At 42.6% G+C, this 17,828-nt stretch overlaps 1 protein-coding gene across 3 annotated transcripts in view; it reads left to right on the forward strand.

The window, feature by feature from the left end:
* The window catches only part of STARD9 (StAR related lipid transfer domain containing 9), a 252,204-nt gene that overhangs the window by 61,024 nt on the left and 173,352 nt on the right, over positions 1 to 17,828 (forward strand). The gene's annotated exons all lie outside the window — the stretch shown is intronic.

Consider the following 17,828-nt stretch of genomic DNA (forward strand, 5'->3'; position numbering starts at 1 on the left):
TTTTAGACCTGCATTTCTGGTTTTTGTTTTTTTTCACAATAAACGTTTTATTGAGAATTTTTAATGGTTTTAAACTAAAGCTGGCTATACACTCTTTGATTTTTGTTCTTTATCCAGGAGAATGAATGGAAAAAAAAAAAAATCCAACTGATTCCTTCAACCTATCTATACAGCAGGGATGGTCACATGGGTTATCTGCAAAGAATCATCACAGTTTAAAGACCTTTTCCTTCCTCCCCCTTCTATCACTCAATCAAGTCAATAGACCCTTTCATATATTTAGACTCCATTTATGGTACAGCCTTGCTACCCCTTTAAAGTGATTGTAAAGTAATGTTATTTTTAATTAAAATAATAAACAGATTTATACTTATCAGCTCTGTGCAATGGTATTGCATAGGGTGGCCCTGAATCTCCTCTTCTGGAGTCCCCTGCCTGTGATCTTGACTCCTCCTCTTCTGTGTGTGCCCCATAGCAAGCCACTGGCTATGGGGGCTGAGGTGTGGGCGTGCTCCCAATCTGGGCTGTGTGTGCCAATAGACACACACAGCAAAGCTCAGCCCCATTTCCTGCTCTGTGCTCACTGGGTTGGATTGACTGCAGCAGGAGCCAATGGCTTACGTTGCCATCAGCAAAATGAGAACAGTAAGAGGGGAGAGAAGACTCACTGCTGGGCACAGCACAGAATCAATAAAGGACCCTGAAGTTTTTGGGAGGGGGAGCAGGCAGTGCAAGGTTTTACCTAAATGCAGAGAATGCATTAAAGTGAAAACAAATTCGTGTTTAGAACTAGGGATGCACCGATACTCCTTTTTTTGATCAGCGAGTATAAGTACCAATACTTTCGGTAAAATACTCACTGATACTGAGTACTGATACTTTGCAGTGTGATTTGCGTCAATACAAAATGTATGGATGAAATTGCACCACAAAGAATAGCATGCAATTTGAGCAGGAATTTAGTGAGATTTCTGTCCAAATCGTATGTGGTGTCTCCACTTCTCCTGTGTGAATCCAGGCCTGTCAAATGAAACCTACCTAACTGCACCGATCGCATACTGCCACAGAAGGAAAAGCTTGGTGCTGATCAATCAGAAGCTTTCTAGCCCCCACTGTCATCCCTGCAAGGAGAGGAGAGAAAGCCACTTGACAGGACTGGGAATTTGAAATCCTTGTGGCTCTCTCTCCTCTCCTTGCAGGGATGACAGTACAGGCTAGACTGCTTCTGACTGGTCAGCACCGTGACGGTGCTGACCAATGAAAAGCTATCTTGCCTGTACTGTAATCCTTGCACTGAGAGGAGTGAAAGCCGCAGGGATTTCAAATCCCCAGGTCTTCCTTCTGTGACGGCATGGGATCGGTGCAGGGAGGTTTCCCTGTTATGAAACATTAACTTATCCTTAAAAGCCAAATTATAGGCAAAACTTTTTTCTTTTCATTTTGGATAAGGGAGGTTTATAATCCCTGTCAGGTTTTTTTTTTTTTTTTTTGTTTCCCATTGGGGAGATTGCCCTTCACTCCTGGTCCCATAGCCAAAACCGAAAGTGAGAGGAAATCCCTGCAAATTAAGGTAACTCTAAAGTATTACTAAAGGCAAAGTTTTTTTTTTTATTGGTTTTGGACAGAGTGGATATGGATTAGAATACCCGTCAGGTTTTCATTGCTACCCCTTCTACCAACAATGAAAACCTGACAGGTATTCTAATCCATATCCACTCTGTTCAAAACCAAAAAAAAAAGCTTTGCCTTTAGGAATACTTCAGAGTTATTTTTTTTTTTATCCCTCAGAGGAATTTGATTTTGCTTGGCTTTGTAATGAACACAGCAACCAGGGCTATCTAATCTCTAACATAAAAAAATAAGAAGTTAGTATCAGGTTCCGTTTGCCATTAACTCAGCACAACTGAAATCTATTTGGATGGAGAAAACTTTTTCGACCCTCTATGTTGGGAAATGATCCTTACATGTACACTTTGGTATGGATTTATTGTGGTATTGTTATGGTTTACAGGGAATTACTCAAGGTTACTGCATAATAATAAGGTGCACTCCTTTGTATTACTACGATAGAGGAACAACAAGATTGGGAATTTTCGGTAAAATCAAAACCCAGTTATTTTCAAGGGGTCCTAAGACTATGATTGGTGGTTGTTAAACATATGAAGAGTGCTGATGGAGAGGAATAGCATTGCTCAGAATGTGAAGTGTATTTGAGAAATGGAGAGAAATTCATGATCTTCTCAACTTCTCATCTGTCAGTGCCAACCCCACAGCTGCTCTACAATAGCTCTTCTAATGGCCTGAATTTCACAGGCATAACATCACTTTCTTGGCTTCACCGCCAGCCATAGTTGTTGTTTGTTCATAAGCATGTGTTTCCACTTCAGCTATGTTTTAGTGTTTAGCTTTTGTATTGTTAAAGAAAAAAATTAATGCTACCTGTAAGAACATTTTTCCAATTTTAAACAAATAAGATACTGATACATTCTGTTGAGGCAAACAGGAACAGATATTTCTCATTAGGAGTATATGCGATTCTCTTTTTTTCTTTACCTGTAGAAGCTAAGAAAGTGATGTTATGCATGTGACATGAGAAGATAAATTGTAGGGTGCTAATGCAATTTCCTTTTGAAAATAATGAGACTTATTAGTGATCGGTCGCAAATGATAGCAAAAATGAATCATCATATATATTGGGGCACCCTCCAAATCATTGCAGGTAAACTGAGCAGATTCTTTTGAACCATTTGCTGAATAGTATGAGCAGTCCTCTGATTGCAAGTATACACTTACACATACAAGATTATGGGTTACACATGGTTCCAATTCTTGATGATGCCATAGAGGTTATCTATCAGGCTTAACCAGTTATTGAATTCACAGAGCGAAAAAATAACAACAAAATCTTAGATTGTAAGCTCCAAGGAGCAGGGCCCTCCTATCCCTCTTGAATTGAACTGTATTGTTGCTGTATTGTCTCCTGTTATATTGTAAAATGCTGAGCAAACTGTTGGCGCTATATAAATCCTGTATAATAATAATAATTGTTACTTCCAGGGCTACCTTAGGAACAATATATCATACACCTTACAGTGTGCTGCGGAATTCATAATATATTTTCCATTTAGTAAAAGTTAGCTTCAAAGAAATGGAAAAAAATCTAAATTTGTGAAGCATCCCATGCCAGATACACTATATTGCTGAAAGTATTGGGGCGCCCCTCCAAATCATTGGATTCAGGTGTTCCAATCACCTCCATGGCCCCAGGTATATTAAATCAAGTACCTAGGCATGCAGACTGCTTCTACAAACATTTATAAAAGAATGGGTCGCTCTCAGGAGCTCCGTGAATTTAAGCGTGGTACCGTGATAGGTTGCCACCTGTGCAATAAGTCCATCCGTGACATTTCCTGTCTACTAAATATTCCACTGTTAATGGTATTATAGCAAAGTTCTCTGGAGTGATGAATCACGCTTCTCTGTCTGGCAATCTGATGGATGTTTCTGGGTTTGGTGGTTGCCAGGAGAACGGTGCTTGCCTGACTGTATTGTGCCAAGTCTAAAGTTTGTAGAGTCTGGCTTCAACCCGACAGAACACCTTTGGGATGTATTAGAGCAGAGACTGTGTGCCAGACCTTCTTGTCCAACATCAAACATTCCCATAGACACTCTCCTAAACCTTGTGGACAGCCTTCCCAGAAGAGTTGAAGCGACCGACTCAATATTTTACCCTATGGACTAAGACTGGGATGCCATTAAAGTTCATGTACGTGTAAAAGCAGGTGTCCCTGTACTTTTGGCAATATAGTGTAGCTAATCACCTTCTCAATGGCACACAAAGCCATTTGACTTTCAACTGTGATCAGCTGTGGTCAAGTTTAGCTCAGCATGAAAAGAGCTTTCCTGGAGCATTTCAGTCCCTTGTAGTGCAGTTCCTGAAGCAACAAATCAACTATTGGTGGCAATGCAGTGTCAAAAGATCTCCAGGATAAAGTTGTGGAAAGGCACAAATCAGGAGACGGGTACATTCAAATGCTTTATCAATGCCTAGAAGCACACTGAAGTCTATTATTAAGTAGTGGAAGGTATTTGGTATAACACAGACCCTCCCTGGATCTGGACATTGCTCCAAACTGGATAAAAGAGCAAGGAGGAAACTGGTCAGAGAGGCTACCAAGAGGCCTACAGCAACTCTGAAGCAGTTGCAGGAATTTATGACAAATAGTGGCCATTGTGTGCATGTGACAACAATATCACAAATTCTCTACAAATATGGCTTGTATGGGAGGGTTGCAAGAAAAAAGCCACTCCTCAAGAAAGGCCACATGCAGTCATGATTGAGCTTTGCCAAAATGCACCTTGAAGATTCTGAAGCTACATAGAAAAAGGTGTTCTGGCCAGATGAGACTAAAATTGAATTATTTGGCCTCAACACTAAATGATATGTCTGGTGGAAATCCAATACAGCTCACCATCCAAATCACGCCATTCCTACAGTAAAGCATGGAGGTGGTAATATCCTATTATGGGGTGTTTCTCTGCACGGGAGACAGGAGCACTTGTCATGATAGAATGAAAAACTGATGGGGCAAAATACCATCAAATTCTTGAGAAAAATCTGCTGCCCTCAGCCAGTATGTTGTCAGTGGGAAGAAGGTTTACCTTCCATCATGACAATGACCCAAAGCACACAGCAAAAATGACCGCACAGTGGTTGAAGGAGAGAAAGGGGAATATCCTTGTATGGCCTGCCCACATGGAATAAAAATATATTTTAAATATATTTTAAAAATATTCTTCCCAAATATTTGAATTTGAACTTGTATTTGTTGTCTTATCGATGTACTGAATTTGAAATTATATTTGAAATACTATAATTTTGGCCATATTCAATATATTTCAATTAATGTGTGTGTATATATGTGTGTGTGTGTGTGTGTGTGTGTGTGTGTGTGTATGTATGTATGTGTGTGTGTGTGTGTATATGTATATATATGTGTGTGTGTGTGTGTGTGTGTGTGTGTGTGTGTGTATGTATGTATAAATATATATATGTGTGTGTGTGTGTGTATATGTATGTATGTATTTCTAGATTGTAAGCTCGAAAGAGCAGGGCCCTCGATCCCCTCATGTTTTGCATTTTATTGGTATTGTTCTGTCCCCCTTTGTAATGTACAGCGCTGAGTGAACTATCGGCGCTTTATAAATACTGTATAATAATAATAATATGTGTATATATATGTATATGTGTGTGTGTGTGTACAGTGGGGCAAAAAAGTATTTAGTCAGCCACCAATTGTGTAAGTTTTCCCACTTAAAAAGATGAGAGAGGCCTGTAATTGGCATCATAGGTAGACCTCAACTATGGGAGACAAAATGAGAAAAAAAAATCCAGACAATCGCATTGGCTGATTTGGAAAGAATTTATTTGCAAATTATGGTGGAAAATAAGTATTTGGTCAATATCAAAAGTTCATCTCAATACTTTGTTATATATCCTTTGTTGGCAATGACAGAGGTCAAACGTTTCCTGTAAGTCTTCAAAAGGTTGGCACACACTGTTGCTGGTATGTTGGCCCATTCCTCCATGCAGATCTCCTCTAGAGCAGTGATGTTTTGGGGCTGTCGCTGGGCAACACGGGCTTTCAACTCCCTTCAAAGGTTTTCTATGGGGTTGAGATTTGGAGACTGGCTAGGCCACTCCAGGACCTTGAAATGCTTCTTACGAAGCCACTCCTTCGTTGCCCGGGCGGTATGTTTGGGATCATTGTCATGTTGGAAGACCCAGCCACGTTTCATCTTCAATGCCCTTGCTGATGGATGCTTTACAGTAGGTATGGTGTTCTTTGGATGCAACTCAGCATTCTCTCTCCTCCAAACACGATGAGTTGCGTTTCTACCAAACAGTTCTATTTTGGTTTCATCTGACCATATGACATTCTCCCAATCCTCTTCTGGATCATCCAAATGCTCTCTAGCAAACTTCAGACGGGCCCGGACATGTACTGGCTTAAGCAGGGGGACACGTCTGGCACTGCAGGATCTGAGTATATGGCGGCATAGTGTGTTACTGATGGTAGCCTTTGTTACGTTGGTCCCAGCTCTCTGCAGGTCATTCACTAGGTCCCCCTCTGCGTTCCTTGGATTTTTGCTCACCGTTCTTGTGATCATTTTGACCCCACGGGGTGAGATCTTGCGTGGAGCCCCAGATTGAGGGAGATTATCAGTGGTCTTGTATGTCTTCCATTTTCTAATTATTGCTCCCACAGTTGATTTGTTTACACCAAGCTGCTTGCCTATTGCAGATTCAGTCTTCCCTGCCTAGTGCAGGTCTACAATTTTGTTTCTCGTGTCCCTCGACAGCTCTTTGGTCTTCACCATAGTGGAGTTTGGAGTGTGACTGTTTGAGGTTGTGAACAGGTGTGTTTTATACTGATAACAAGTTCAAACAGGTGCCATTGCTTGTTTGTAGGTGACCAAATACTTATTTTCCACCATAATTTGCAAATAAATTCTTTCCAAATCAGCCAATGTGATTGTCTGGATTTTTTTTCTCATTTTGTCTCTCATAGTTGACGTCTACCTATGATGCCAATTACAGGCCTCTCTCATCTTTTTAAGTGGGACAACTTGCAAAATTGGTGGCTGACTAAATACTTTTTTGCCCCACTGTATATGTATGTATGTGTGTGTGTGTGTATGTATATGTATGTTTATATTTATTATTATTTGTTATTTTTATTTGTTATTTATTTCAAATATATTTTTGTTCCATACGGATGGTCAGAGACCAGACTTAAACCCTATTGAAAATCTATGGAAGACTGCAGTCCACAAACAGCCACCAACTTTAATTGAACTTGAGCAGTTCTGCAAAGAGGAGTGGGCAAATATTACAAACTCTAGATGTGCAAAGTTAGTAGAGACATATCCCAACAGACTAAAGGCTGGAATTAAAGCAAAGGGTGGTTCAACAAATTGCTGACACAAGGGGATGGTCTCTTTGCCAATTCAGTGATTTTGTTTTTTATTTTTTTCTGATATGTTGGTGTTATATCTTTCATTGAGTAAATACAGCTGGATAAAACAAAAGCTGTGTCTCTTCATTTCAGGCTGCAAAGCAACAAAATGTGTTTTATTTTAAAGGGGGGTGATTGTTTTCTATACCCACTGTACCTCCCAAGTTTAGAACGTGTATCAAGAAGGGATACCTCAGGGGAAAGGGAAGAGGGATGGGGCAGAAAGTGGCTTGGTTAAACAGCGCCTGAGCCTACTTGCAGTATACACTACAAATATTGCGTATCCTTCAGTCTAGTACCCTTAAATTAAAAAAGTACAGAAATAAAAAAGCAAACCTACATGCTCACCTAGATGGTGATCTAATGTTGCAGCTGTCCCCTACCAACTCTACACCAAGAACTGAGCGATCAAGATCACTGATCACTCAGTTCCCGAGTCCAGCTGACAGTCACTGCTCTGTGCCTTGCCCCTCCAGCTCTCACTGGAGTGCTGAACTGTGAAGGGGGCAGGAGTGGCTGTCTCAGGCCCTCAGCAGCACACTGAGAGGCTGAGCCAGCTGCCAGTTAGGAATTTGGATGGATCCCCATATTATTATTGGGATTCCTGCAGAGCCTGGACCTGCTTGGTGATGTCAGCCGACAGCAGAGTTTAGCCTGCTGTTGGCTGATTCTGGGTCATAGGACTGCAGAATTAAGTACACTCACGTGACCCACAGGAGAAGTATGGCCAAAAGGCCATTGGCTATACTTCTCCTTTAAAATATTACTGTGCCACAAATGACAGTAATAATGATGCACATACGCCTCTACACATAGGATCATTGTTTAAAAATTAAACTTTAACATGCTTTTCTGCACATAGAATATGGACAGCTGACACTTTGTCTGAGTCTACCTAAAAGACGAAGATTATTTATGCCATGTCTGTGATAGACTGCACAGAGAGCAGTACAACTGGAGCTGCATGCTCTTGATCCCTCATCCCACCACAAATACTCCCACCAGTTCAGCACAAGCAGTGATAGGTACGTGAGCTGTCGGCAGACAGGTCACATCCCATATGCAATGGAAAGTCAGGAGGTACACCTGTGGAGGAGAAGGTTGTCACAATAGGACAAGACTACAGAACACCTCCCCCTCCTCTCTTCTGAATAACATAGGGAGAGGTGTTCTGTAGTTCTGAGATATCTGGGAGCAATGTACCTGATAAGAGTGCAGCACAGGGGACAGGAAGTTAGCAGCTCACAAGGCAGGGTCAATGAGTATTTTTTTCTATAGATCAAGCAGGTATAGCAAAATACTTCACTTATATATTTTACAGACCAAAAGGGAACAAGTCAGATAAGTTGATTTTTCTGGCTGCTATGGAGGAGAATGCCTACGGAGAAACATTTTCGGTTTATGCCTAGTGCACACCATGAGAAAATCAGACGAATGATCATTTGTGGTTTTTTGCATCCTATTCTCATATCGAATACGAGAGTGCTACTACACATATGGAAAAATGTGCTTGTCCCTTCGGATAACTCTGCATGAACTGTTCTGATCGTCTCCCGAAAGCTGTGTACTAGCAAACAGATTATCAAACAATCGCTCCTTGTGTGTTTTTTCGTCCTGTGGGAGGGTACAAATTATCTTTTTGGTCCTGATAACAAAACTGCTAAACAACTTTCTGTGGTGGTTTGCTTTATGTAGACCAGCCTTTCTCAACCAGGGTGCCTTGAGGTTTCTTCAGGGGTGCCTTGGCAAAATGTCTAAAAATTGTCCAAAACTTGTATACAAGCCAGCGGGTGGAACAAGCTTGCCTTTTAGTTACACAAAGCCACAGGTTTTCATTGTGCACCATTATGACCTTCTAGCCACCAGCGTTCTGACAACCAATGACATCAGTTGATAAAGAGGATGTCAGCTGCCTGCACAGCATCCTAGTTTGGCCCTTCCCTGCCCCTCTCCATCAGTGCTGGGGTCACATTAGCTCAGTGATGGAGAAAAACTGAGGGAGAAGAGAAACAATTGAATACTAGTCAGTACCAGTGTGCAAAAGTGTATTTGCTTTGGAAGAATACATCACCTCTAATGTTGGAAGTCCTACATGTGCAGATGTTGCTGCGTTACATAAAACTATTAGAATAGTTATTCACATTTTAGAATGGGGCGCCCTTTTAAAATTATGGACAGTCTTGAGGCACCCCATTCTAAAACGAGATGCCTCAAGACTGTCCATAATTTTAAAAGGTTGAGAAACATTGATGTAGAATACTGGTTCAATAAAATGTACAATATCTTAACCACCTCCCGTCCGGCCGTTGTATATAAACGGCTGGACGGTGGCAGTGCAGGGTCGGGAGGCCATATATAAATGGCCTCCCCGCCCCCTGCTTGTGCGCGCTCCCTGGGAGCGCGCAGCACCGCGATCCGGTGCCTGCTGTGTCCTCCGGACACAGTGGAACACCAATTGCTGTGTAGGACCTCTGTGCGAGGTCCTGATCATGTGATCACTGATTGGCCAATCAGTGATCACATGCAGCATAGTAAGCAAGATGTCACTTCTGACATCATTGCTTACTACGTGTGAAATCTGTGAATGATCACAGAGGTCACAATGTACAAGGCTATTCACAACAGCATTGTACCATGTGACAAGCTGTGACCAATCACAGCTCACACAGTAGTTCTCAATGGCTGCAAGAATGCAGCCAGAGAGAAGGTGAAATGATTGCTTTTACAGCCTTTATGGGTGTAAAAGCAATCAGTGTAAAAAAACAGTACAGTGTCACCATGCTAGGGTGACAGAATGTAAAAAAAATATATATATATATATATATATATATATATATATATATATAAAAATGTAAAAAAAAATGTTTAAAAATTATAATTTTTGGTTATAAATTAATTTGGGCTTTTTTTTTACTAAAAAGATAATGGAATAAATTTTGGCCAAGATTTATGATGAAATATTATTTATTTGCAAAATTGTATAAGAAAAACACTTTTTTTCCCCAAAATTTTTGGACTTGTTCATTTACATAGCAAAAAAAATAAAAATCCCAGTGGTGAATAAATACCACCAAAATAAAGCTTTATCTGTCTCCAAAAAATGATAAAAAATTCATATGGGTACAGTGTTGCATGACCGCGCAATTGTCATTCAAAGTGTGATAGCACTGAAAGCTGAAAATTGGCCTAGACAGGAAGGGGGTAGAAGTGTCCAGACTTGAAGTGGTTAAAGTACAACTAAAGGCAAAATTTGTTTATTTGTTTTAATTTTGGATAGAGTAGAGAGGGATTAGACCCCCTGTCAGGTTTTTATTGCTGTCTGTGTCCCAGTTAGGTAGATTCACTCTATTTGTCCTGTTCATTATTATCATTGAAAGTAAAAGAAAATCCCACATTTTGGGTTGTCCCCAGAAAAGTAGTAGAAGAGAAATCTTCCAATGGGGACACTAGTTCTAGTGACCTGGGGGGTCCACAATGAATTCTTTTAATTATTCCCTTTAAACTTCCTGTTTTGCAATGGGACAGGAAGTGCAGCAAAATCTCTGTGATGGGACACAGATGGTGAAAAAAAAATTTGATGGGGGTTATAACTCCCTTACTCTATCCAAAGTGAGAAAAAAAGTTTTGCCAATAGTTCTACTTTAAATCACTAAAGTAATTAAATGTAACGCTTACTGATGATTTTTTAATTACATTTTTACATAGTTTAGGTGTTAGTGGATGTTAACAGTCCCTTTCTTCTCATAATTTACAAGCTTCATTTCTCAGCCTTCTGCACATAATGCTGTGATTGTGTGTGCACGCCTACTCTCTCTCCCGTCTGTCTATTACACCATTAATTTCTAGTATACAATCACTTTCTGTATTTGACAACGCAAATGACGCATTTGTCAGCACCAAAGTCCTTAGCCTTCTATATATCAGGCTTTGTGTCCTTTGTACAAGATATATTAGCATGCATTTTTTTCTGCCTTTTGAATATTAATCATGCTGATGGTTTAAAGCTGAAATTTGGGAGAGAGTTCATCCAGCATTGTTCCTACTTTGCAGAACTTTAGTGGATATTTGACTGGATGATGAATATACTGTACACAGCAATTCAATCGGCCAATCAGAAAACAAATGTAGGCTTTTATTCAAATACACCAAATGGGCTACAATGTCCTTACTAGTAATCGAATCTGAAAACAACATTTAGAGGAATGAATAGAAGGGGGACTTGTTTTAAGGCCTCCTGCCCCCCGTGGGATCATGGCAGCCGGAAGATTCTTTGCTCCCCTCTCTTACGACTGTCAGTTGACTCTATCGAGGGTTCTGGATGGAGCTTGGGAGCATATATAAAGCCAGGGTAAGCTGCTGAGGGCACCAATCAGCAAATATCTTCCACTCTGAGCTCTTCCCCTGAGGTCCCAATCCACCCAACATGTATTTTTAGAAATGATTGTCAGCACGCTGTGTGCTCTGTCATGGCATGCAGAAAAAGTGTACATAGTCTTGGCACACAGAAAACATCATGCTTGGTAGCGGCATACAAAAGTACATGCTTTGTCATGGCACACAGGCTGCAGTCTTATTCACTGCACACAATGAGACTACACATTCAGACAGACCACATGCCTAATCATGGCACACAGGCAGACTGCTCGCCTAATCATGGCACACAGGCAGACTGCTCGCCTAATCATGGCACACAGGCAGACCGCTCGCCTAATCATGGCACACAGGCAGACTGCACACCTAATCATGGCACACAGACAGACCGCTCACCTAATCATGGCACACAGGCAGACTGCACGCCTAATCATGGCACACAGGCAGACTGCACGCCTAATCATGGCACACAGGCAGACTGCTCGCCTAATCATGGCACGCAGGCAGACTGCACGCCTAATCATGGCACGCAGGCAGACCGCTCGCCTAATCATGGCACGCAGGCAGACCGCTCGCCTAATCATGGCACGCAGGCAGACCGCACGCAAAATCATGGCACGCAGGCAGACCGCACGCATAATCATGGCACGCAGGCAGACCGCACGCATAATCATGGCACGCAGACAGACCGCACGCATAATCATGGCACGCAGGCAGACCGCCCACCTAGTCATGGCACGCAGGAAGACCGCTCGCATAATCATGGCACGCAGACAGACCGCACGCATAATCATGGCACGCAGGCAGACCACACGCATAATCATGGCACGCAGACAGACCACACGCATAATCATGGCACGCAGGCAGACAGACCACACGCATAATCATGGCACGCAGGCAGACCGCCCACCTAGTCATGGCACGCAGGCAGACCGCTCGCATAATCATGGCACGCAGACAGACCGCATGCATAATCATGGCACACAGGCAGACCGCACGCATAATTACGGCACGCAGGCAGACCACACGCATAATCATGGCATACAGAAAGACCTGTTCAGCTTCTAGCTCTGCTGAAAGCCAGAAGACTTGAGAACCCTGCTGGTAAAAGAAAGTGGGAGCCAGCGTCCTTGCATTGATTCAGGGACAATGGAAGTAACGGACAAACGCGGCATCACCTTCCCCAGTAGCCGCTGCTTAAGCCACGCCTTCTGGCATGTTTCACTCCTCCCACTGGGGGACTTGGTCACAAGCCCCTGGTGGGCCTGGCGAAACACATCAGAGGGGCGTGGCTGGCGCAGCAGCTGAGGCCAACACTGTTACTCCTGCTGGGGAGGGTGATGCGGCATCCGTCCATCTTTACTCACACAGACAGACCTCATGCATCATCAGAAGGTCTAAAGGTTTTTCCTTCTTTTTTACATGTCACCTTTAATGCCCCTTAGAGAAATAACAGGCTGTTCTGGCAAAATTTGCAACCCATCCATAATATTGATGTGACTGCTGTATGTATGCAATGGGGTGCGCTATTATCAGATATTTGCTATCTCAGTCTTCACAATAAAATCATTTTCACCAAGTGTGTGTCTATGAAGATAGCACATGGATGACACAATCTGGCACCTATTTGCTCTATTTAGGGGCATGGTATTGAGAAATGTACACTCCTGCTTTCCTCCGGTAGCTGGCGCGGTTCCAGCAAAACTGGTCGAGTACTGAGACATTTCCTTCACTGCAGAGGACTGATCATTACTGATTGGGAACATTGTTTCCAAGTATGACTGTATATGGACAGCAGTGAAAGCTGAACAATTTGGCTGAGAGACATTTGCGCAATTCACTTGTAAACTGAAGTCTATTGACTTAGGATATCAGTTTGCACAAGAAAGTAATGTCTGTATATACAGAGGACCATTGAAGATATTGGTATGTGTCTTTGACATTGATACAATTCCAAATTTATATCTACATTTTCTCACCCAGTGCTGCTGGGAAAGGGGGAGTGTCTGTGGCACAAATATTATATGACATCACACAGTTTAAAGCAAAACTACACAGTATCTGAGCACCACAAACCAAAAACACTATTTCTATTTCAATGGTTTTTATTAAATTTTTTAAACAGTATAAACAGAGGCAATAAAACACGCCCACGCAGGGGCTATCAATTGCACAGATAGACAAAATGCAAAATAAAAAAAAAAGGAAAAACAATGCTCTAATGCCAACAGGGCAAAAGGTACGCCCACGCAGGGGCTATCAATGGCACATAAGTTACAAAACATTAATGTAACTGATTATAACAACTAAATGCAGCTGTCCAGTCACACCAAAAACAGAGAGAGAGAAAAAGGAAAAGAAAAAAGGGGGGGGGGGGCAAAGAGCAGGGATTCAAGAGCGCCAATACCGAACGCCATTACATCCCCAGACTAGCCGGGGGGAGTGAGGGAAGGGCATATTGCAACCATGGCTCCCATATTTTCAAAAATTTACGTTGGGAGTCGTTGCAGATACTCGACATCTGTTCATTGAGCATCATAGTGGTCATACGATCCCGAACCCCCTGAAGAGGGACAAACGGGCTCTTCCAGGCCTGAGCAAATGTTCTAGTGGCGGATAAAAACAGATAGGAAGCCAACTTCTGCTGGTGAGCCAAGAGGCCCGGTATGGGGCAATGAAGCAAAGCATACCGAGCATCCCGGTGTATGGAGAGATGGAACAAGGTGAAAAGGAGGCCAAATACACGAGACCAAAAACGAAACAGTCTCGGGCATGATCACCAGATATGCAATACATCACCACGATGGCCACAACCCCGAAAACATTGATCACTACAGGCAGGGTTAGCCCGGGCCAACCAAGCCGGAACCCAGTACCAACGAAACAATACCTTATAGGCTGCCTCCAGTGTGGTCGTACTAAATGAGCATTTAGCTATGAGTGACCAGGCCTTATTCCAGTCCTCCGGATCCACAGCCACTCCCAGGTCACGCTCCCACTGAACAACATATGAAAGAGAAGTATGCGACGAGCGTCTGTTCAGAGCTGCAAAAAGAAGGGATATAAGGCCCAGAGCGCCCGGACGCTGTTGGCAAAGCTGTTCAAAGGCAGATTTCTGGTACGGGAACGCAGAAGTACCCCGCAGCGAGAGCAGCCAGTGTAGCAATTGAAGATATCGAAAAAATTCCGCCGGGGGGATATTCCAGGATTCCCGAAGAGAGTCCCTGGTGGGAAAGGACCGAAAAATCAAAAAGTGTCGCACCTGCGAAAAACCATTAGTCACCCACCAAGAAAACGCCCCTGGGTGATCCAAACCCGGCGGGAAAAGAGGGTTGTTAATAATTGGCAAAAACACTATTTCATTCATTTTTAATATTCAAAGCAAACTCCCCCATCCATCCATGTCTCCATTCTTTTATTTTGCTGAGAAATCACTTTGAAAAACACCCCCTAGCATTTCTGGCTGCAGCCATCTTGAATAAGGGCAAGTAGCATTTACTTCCTGGAATCTTGTTTTCCTTTAGCTTAGGCATGCAGGCAAGAGGGTGTGTTTAGCCAATGAAACTCCTCCTCCTTTCCTCCACTCCTGATGACTCCTGGGATGTATGACATCATTTTGCCTAGGTATGGAAACCAGGAAGTAACTGAAGAAATGTAAAGCAAAAGGTTTACAACAAGTAAATATGGACTACTTTCCTATCTATTTACTAATGCTAGCAGAAGAAGGATTAAAGTATAAAGCATTCAGTGTTGATTGAGAGAGTGAAATTCCACTTGAAGGGGTTCAAATGACCTATTATGAGTCTTCTGTCCATTGACCTGAGGATATACAGTATGCCTGTGTAAAGAAACTACAAACGTTGTTGGATACATGTGGTGGTCACAGATTTACACTTTGCCTGCTGCCTCAGCTAGACTTTCTTCTAGGGAAAGGGTCAGTAGCTCTGTCCAGATATAAAAGAAGAGCTTTATCCTCTGTTTGGATGAATGGTGGCTAATAAATATATTCATCCAGTACAGAGTTCCTTACAAAAGTGGGCATAAAAGAAAACCGCTCCAACTATGTACACGACTTTTTGCTGACGAACATATGAAGGCCTTACATGTAGCTGTAGAACATTGGGTGCATTACATTGATTGAGCTTTTTTTGCTTCATATGGATACCAGTATTTTTAGGGTTCCTATTGCTGGACAATGAGAAATCTTAGAAGTCAATTACATATTTAGTTGTCATATAACATCAGTGACAAAAATCCTTTCAGTTTCTGGCAGGTTTTTGTTTCAACACTAGGTATTGTATTATTTTATTGCTAGTAAAGTATCTTAGTAACGCCAGCATGTTTCTGTTTTTATATTTTGGTAATTATGAATATTGTGAACCGAGGTAGCGGCATTTGGAGGTTTGAGATATTTGTTTTTGTTGATGCCAATGTTGGTACCTGGTGACTCCAGCTCTAGCCCTCAGGCAATACGGCAGCATTAACCCCACAAAGACAAGTATTATTATTATTATTATTATACAGTATTTATAAAGCGCCAATAGTTCACTCAGCGCTGTACATTACAAAGGGGGACAGAACATGTGACAGAACAATACCAATACAATGCAAAACATGAGGGGATTGAGGGCCCTGCTCTTTCGAGCTTACAATCTAGAAGGGACGGGATAGTGGCACAGGAGGAGATAGCTGTGGGGGATGGAGTGGTAGGAAGAGTGGAGGAGGTCAGTCAAGTTAGCAGGGGGTAGGCTTCCCTGAAGAGATGGGTTTTCAGGGTGCGCCTAAAGGAGAGGAGAGTAGGTGATAATCTGATCGGTTGGGGAAGGGAGTTCCAGAGGATGGGTGACACCCTGGAGAAGTCCTGGAGGCGGGCATGGGAGGAGGAGACAAGGGAACTAGAGAGAAGGAGGTCTTGTGAGGAGCGGAGTGTGCGTGCTGGGTGGTACTTGGATATTAGGTCGGTGATGTAGTTTGGGGCAGTATGGTGGACAGCTTTGTACGTCAGTGTTAGGATTTTAAATTTGATCCATTGAGCAATCGGAAGCCAGTGGAGGGATTGGCAGAGGGGGGTGGTGGAAACGGAGCGGTTGGAAAGGTGAATGAGTCTGGCAGCCGTATTCAGGATGGACTGAAGCGGGGATAGCCAGCGGCTAGCAGGCCAGTGAGGAGGGAGTTGCAGTAGTCGAGTCGTGATATGATTAGGGAGTGGATGAGCTGTTTAGTGGTTTCTGGGATTAGGAACGTGCGTATTTTGGCGATGTTGCGGAGGTGGAGTCTGCACGAGTTTGTTAAAGATTGGACTTGGGGCTGGAAGGATAGGTTGGAGTCCAGAATGACACCAAGTACTCTGGCCTGCAGGGCGGGTTTGATATTGGCATTGTTGGATGTGATCGCCGACTCTTCTCCACCTTCAACTCTCTACTCTCTCCACCCCCACCTCCACCCAGCACCTCACTCACCACCCTTGAGATTGCCAATCACTTCAAAAACAAGATTGACACAATTCGCAAGGACATTGCCGCAACTCACACGCCCTCTCAACCCATCCCCTCTCACACAGCTACCCCCTCATCCCCCCTCCCCCTCGAGTATGTATTATGTTTTGAATTGGGGGCTTTGGAAATATGAAGAGTTAACGCTGTTGCTGCTGTACTTGTACAACCATCTTTGGTGACCGAACACATTTCTTATTTTTATCTTCATAAATAATATTTATCAATTTAACATCATTGAAACATGAACAAGAAAGGCATGCAAAAAGAAAATAAAGCAGTATGTACCAGAGCAGTCCATATCAACAGGATTGCAGGTCAATCTCTCTATTGTTTCTCAGGCAGTATAAGGTATCAAATGGAATGAGAAAGTAAGAAAAATGTCCCCAATTGGAGATTATAGTTGTATAGCTAAACAGATTCTATCAGCAAACTTGCACTGTTTTTTTAGTAATAAGGCAGAAAAGGAAAAAGGTGCTAAACTTGAAAGAAAGAAGAGTAGGAAAGTGAAAGGAGAAAGAGCGAGAACTGCTGGTCTCTCCATCTTCCAAACCATGCACCCACCCAAACAGCCCTATGAAGTGATTAGAGGGTAGGGATCCTTTCTTTGGGGGGGGGGGGGGGTCTTTCTTAAGGCATCCATGTTCCATATTTTTAAAGTCCAGTTGGCACCATGGTATAGAACTGTGTGAATCTGATTCAACCCTAGTGCTATGATGTCACACTGTTTCTGAAAGGACACGAAAAAAACCTTCTTTTCACAAATTTGAAGACAATGTGTAAGCCACATAACTGATGTTCTGAAGGAATATCCCACTTTTTTTAAAGTTGTCATCAGAAAAGGAATAGATGGGAAATCTTCCAATAGTGACACTTGTTGTGACAAGTGTCTGAGGGGTTCCTTCACTTTACCAAACTTTGGAGAGATTTCTGTCTTCCTTCCTGT

The sequence above is a fragment of the Staurois parvus genome, unplaced genomic scaffold, assembly GCF_062004578.1.
Source record: "Staurois parvus isolate SC_StPar_1 unplaced genomic scaffold, SC_StPar_1.0 ptg000414l, whole genome shotgun sequence".
NCBI lineage: Eukaryota > Metazoa > Chordata > Amphibia > Anura > Ranidae > Staurois > Staurois parvus.